We start from the raw sequence: 5,289 nt of genomic DNA on the forward strand, positions 1-5,289 counted from the left end.
GGCGGCCCTCCCTTCCCCCACTCCGCCCCCACGGCCCCAGGGGGCGGTGTGCCACGGGCCCCGCTCCTGACACACGGCGGGGTCCGGGGGGGTCAACCAGGCGCTGCCCCTCTGCAGTCCCCCTTTGGTTGGCGCTGACCTGTGTGTCAGTTCTTGTGAGCCCTGAAGGGGCATTAGGGCCTCCAGAGCGTGTATGCAGGTCCACGAAGGTGCGTGGGTATGTAATCGCCCTTCAGTTCAAGCTGCTGGACACCGTCACGGCTCCAGTGCTCTGTTTCTTCCTTGTGTGTTGTTGAGCAGTTGAGGTTGCTGCCCAGAGCTTGGTTTTTATTACCAAAAAAAAAAAAAAAAAAATCCCAAACAAGCAAAAACATCCCCTAAAATAAAAAAGTGCAGAAGCATCAAAGATACAAATTCTGTGAGCACAACCATTCCTAAATTCACGGGCAGGTGCATTCTTACAGCAAAAGGGGCTGACAGCTGTTCAGGAGAAGAGTAAAAGCTGTTTTAGAGAGATGACCCACACAAGTGAAGCCATATGGATGATTTGGGGGATGATAAGTAGGATCCTGAAATTAGTTTTTTGTGTTAAAAAGTATTCGCACAGAACAGCAAGTAATCTTCATTGTACTTCCTGTGTTTAGTATTTTTGAAACATCAATTTAAAGATAATTTTAGCAAGTACTTACTTAGAATAACTGATTATTCTTTATGCTGTTAATAGATTGTCAGAACGGAACTGTATAGAAATTGTCACTAAACTGATTGCGGAAAAGCAGTTGGAAGTAGTGCACACACTTGATGGAAAAGAGTATGTCACTCCAGCACAGATTAGTAGGGAGATCCGGGATGAGCTTCATGTTTGTGGTGGTAAGTGTGGCATTTGCTTTCTTCCTCTGGATTTGGAAGTTAATTTTGAGGACTACAGAAAGAATTTGAAAGTTTTCTTCAGTACCCTTAATCTTGCAAAAAAAGTGAGCTTGCTTCCTATTGCTTCATCTACACATTAATTCACCTACTATTATTTTATTTTCACTTTAGATCTGTGTTAAGCTTTTAGGTAAGCATATCAAGATATGTTACTTGGTTCATTTTCACCCATGCAGAATTTCTGAGGTAGAAGTGGTCTAAGAACCCTTCTGAAGGAAATTTGGCATTTCGGTATGGTTGAGTATCTGGCCCAGATGTTTGGCCTTGACTCAGAATTTCAAAATCATTCTCCTTTCATGTCATTAGTAATAACAATATTTTTAAATTGTCACTGACAGGTCTTTTATTTTACCAGTATGAAAAGCCGTCTGCTTTGTAAGATCTGACTTAGATATATAAGGAAGCAAATAGGCTTCAAACTGCTTTTTGTCAATGGTTTTAATGAGAAGACAGTGTATTGTACTTTTAGTTATATTTAAGGGTGAATTTCATGGCATCGTATGTTTGGAAAATCAAGTTCCTTATTATGTTTGTACAGATTAGTCATTTTCTTACTATTACCACCAGTATGCCTCAGTTTGTGTTAGGCCGTTGTGTATCATACCAGTATGATAGCTTGAATTTAATTTAAAGTTGCTGGTTTTTGTTAGTAGCATCATGCAAAGGTAGAAGGTTTTGGCAGTCTCCGTTTTGATACTCATGGAATAGTGGTCAAATCCAGATCAGCATCAAGGCAAAAACTAATTGGGAGGGAGTTTGAACAGTGATTTTTACTTCTGGAATATCTGTATTGGGTTGTCAGCAAGGCTGTAGGGTAGAACAATATGGGATATCTTGCACTGACCACCTGTGGTGTCCGTGATTTGACAATGTATAAAGCTGAAGTTGGTTTAATTGGTCTACAAAAAAGTAATGAAGAAATATGTTGTACACGATGGTCTATGCTATATTCTAAATCTGTTCAAACGTGTTTTAATTACTAAAAGTATATTTGTACTTTTTTTTGAAGGTCGAGTAAACATTGTTGACTTACAACAGGTAACTTTTTAGTAATAAAAAACTATACACTTATTTCCTTTCTTCACCTTGTATACTGTAAACATGGAGTTCATCAGTTATACTCCAGCTAAGTTATTTTTTTAAAAAAGAACAAACTTTATGAAGAGCTGGTAGCTCATGTCAGAGTACTGCAGATTACTTAATCCATCCATTTACTGCTTTATTGAAAGCTCCTCTCTGCTTAATGATAATCTGGGACCTCTGAAATCACCGCTAAAATATGCAGATTTTCTTTAAGAACTCTTCCTTTATAAACTAAGGGGGGCACACAGAGAAGAAATATGTTTCCCATTTAAATTTAAAGCTGCAGGAGCATGCATAATTAACTTTGCACGCCTCTTTGGATCTTCCCTCTGCCTTCATTAATCTCTTGTCTCCACTAATCTTTATCCTCCAGTAGTCTTCCTCTGTGACTAATTTTCCCTTCTGGCTTGAGTAAAATTACTTGGAATCAGAAAACCTTTTTGAAAGACAATTTAGTATTTTCTGTTCATAGCTTTCTGGAATTTTTTATTATATAGGTTTCTTTTAACCTTGTCACAGTTGCAAAGAGAGCTTTTTCCCCCTAAAGCATTGCTGCTTTATTTCAAATCACAGATTAACTGCGTATGTGTGCAATAGTATAAAAAAATAAAAGCTGCTTTCCTCAAGACATAGGAATGTGTAAGTGTAGTATCTCGATGTTTGAGTACTAATTTCAATTTAAAGTTCTGATAAGAGGTTTTGTTGGGGGTTTTTTTTAGGTAATAAATGTGGACCTTCTGCACATTGAAAACAGAGCTAACGACATCGTTAAATCTGAAAAAACTATTCAGCTTGTACTGGGACAGCTTATAAATGAGTGAGTACTTTCAGGAGCAATATGTATAATTCACATCTCAATGCAGGCTAAAAGTGATGGCCAGCCTTAGTTGCTTCTGAAGCGAGATACATTTTTCTTGACTGCTACTAGGACTGCTTGGTGGTGATCGGCGCTTCTTTTCCAGATGACGAGTGAGGCCGATCCCTGCAGAGCATCCAGTGAATCCATGGAGCAAAGGCCTTACTGAATGTCTCTGCCCGGTATCCTGCATTTAAGAGGCTTCATTTCTTTCCCAGTGTCTTTGTGTACAGCAGCCAGATCTCATTTGCTCTGTGGCTTTGCTATCCGCCTCAGCTATTGACAAACCCTCTCATTTTTTCCCACCTCTTGCTTTACTTCACGAACCTGAGATGTATGAGCAAGTTATTTCATGGCATTCAGCACACTAACAACCACTGAAGTAATACTCTTATGGGGTTGTCTCTAATATTGATTGCACTGCAGGATTTATTCTTGGCAAAGAATGTGGCTCTGTTGAAATAATTAAGACCTATCGTGCTCGCTAAAGCCCTTTTATAAGTCTCATTGACATAATGTTTTCCTGTTCCTGCTTTTTGACAGTTTCATACAAGCAGATAAATGGCCAATTTTAATATTAGCCACCTGGTTAGCAGGCTTTCAAAAAAACCCCCACATTTTCACTGACATTGTTCTCCTTTATTCCTTTAAAATAACTTTCAGTTTATTTTTGCCAAGATGCAACAGAAAGAAGTATAGTGCCAGGTCAATTAATAATTCAGCATGTGGCTAACAGGTTGATCTTGAATTTCACACTTAATGTGTTGGGTGTTTTTTTTTCTTGTTTTTAAACAAGGAGTTACCTGGATCAATTAGCAGAAGAAATAAATGATAAACTACAGGAAACTGGCCAGGTGACAATATCAGAACTCTGTAAGGCGTACGACCTTCCGGGAGACTTCCTGATACAGGTGATGCAAGCCACCAACCTAGCAAATGTAGAATTTATTGTCTTCACCTTCTTTTGTTACCTTTGCAATATCCATGTCTTTAATTGTGATGAGCTGCTTGTCATTCTAAGAAAAGTATTAAAAACATAAAGGTTGCAGTGTAACAGCTATTCACAGATTGAGGTTGATGTTTGCCTTTTCACTACTGGGCAAAATTTCTTCAGAATCTTTATGACTGTTAGGAACAGATTAGGATTAGTAATGTTAGGAACAGGTTAGATTAGTGTAAGATCTGAAAAATTATTTGTTTGAAATACTAAAGATGTAGGGGTAATTTCATCAGTCTCATTAACTACCCAGGAAGCAGAAATACAATGGTAGAGACCTTTCGATTTATTCAGAAAAGGTAAAATACACGTTCGTTTCTAGAAGCTGAAGCCAGACATTCAGAGTAGAAACAAAAAACTATTTACCTTTGTTAGTGACTATTGTAGTGTTTAAAAGGATTAGCTCTTACCATTGTTGACTTTTGGTCAAGGTTGGATTTTGTTTGGAAGATACTTTTTTCAAAGGCTAATCCTGTGGCATGGGTTAGGTGAACAGTCATATTAGGTACCACAGACAACCTTGCTGACGCTCAGTTTATGAGCAGATTTCCTCTAATATTTGTCACATGATCAGCTTCTACAAAAACATTTCTAACATACAAAAATTATTACATGGTTTCTCTTTGTTTCCTGGGCAATGTTTCCTGAGTTTAGTTCACTTTGCAAGGATGCACATTTATAAACTGTTTGCACCTCTTTCTTTTGTGTTTATTGTTGCTAATTTTTATCTTGACTGTTTGAAAAAATGGATAGTGAATTTGTCTGCCACTGGTTTGTACAAAATTAATACAAAGGTTAAATCTTAGTTTTCATTGTGCATCTCCAAACCATACTAATTTATTTTGCAAGGTTTTCTTTCATCATTAGATACACATATATCTGATAGAAGAGGGCGTTGTTAGGAAAGCTGAATACCCTGAGGTTTGGAGTGTGGGCCATAAAGGCTTCAACTTACATGTAGCAAGACACGTTCTCAATATACCTAAATAATAATTTCCACTTGTAGTCCTCATTTCTGAATATTTTATCTGTCTTAGCAAAACTAATTTGCTGATCTGTTAATACAGATTTTTTGATTAATTTTTGTTCAATATCGTTAATATACAATTTTAGCAGTCATCCCAGCTTCTATTTACAGGCATTATCCAGGCGTTTGGGTAGAATTATTCATGGACAACTAGACCAGGAAAACCGTGGGGTGATTTTTACAGAAGCCTTTGTGTCCCGGCATCGAGCACGCATTCGTGGTCTCTTCACTGCGATTACTAGGTAAATTGCAACACCAGCAACCACATATTAAATTTTTTTTACCATAGGTTTTTATGGACCAAATTCACTTGCGATTGAAAAAGAACAGAAAATAAAGACCTATAGATAGATTTCTTTGGGTGTTGTTCAGTTCCTGGGTTGAAATATTTAGTTA

General features: G+C 37.6%; 1 long non-coding RNA gene across 1 annotated transcript; it reads left to right on the forward strand.

The window, feature by feature from the left end:
- Positions 1-726: 726 nt before the first annotated feature.
- Positions 727-5,130, forward strand: LOC103896044. Its single transcript, XR_657380.2, has 5 exons — positions 727-870; positions 1,940-1,968; positions 2,733-2,830; positions 3,666-3,780; positions 5,005-5,130. It is a non-coding gene; the product is annotated as an uncharacterized LOC103896044 (long non-coding RNA).
- The last annotated feature ends 159 nt before the right edge of the window (positions 5,131-5,289 follow it).

Source organism: Aptenodytes forsteri, unplaced genomic scaffold, assembly GCF_000699145.1.
Source record: "Aptenodytes forsteri isolate BGI_AS27 unplaced genomic scaffold, ASM69914v1 Scaffold401, whole genome shotgun sequence".
NCBI lineage: Eukaryota > Metazoa > Chordata > Aves > Sphenisciformes > Spheniscidae > Aptenodytes > Aptenodytes forsteri.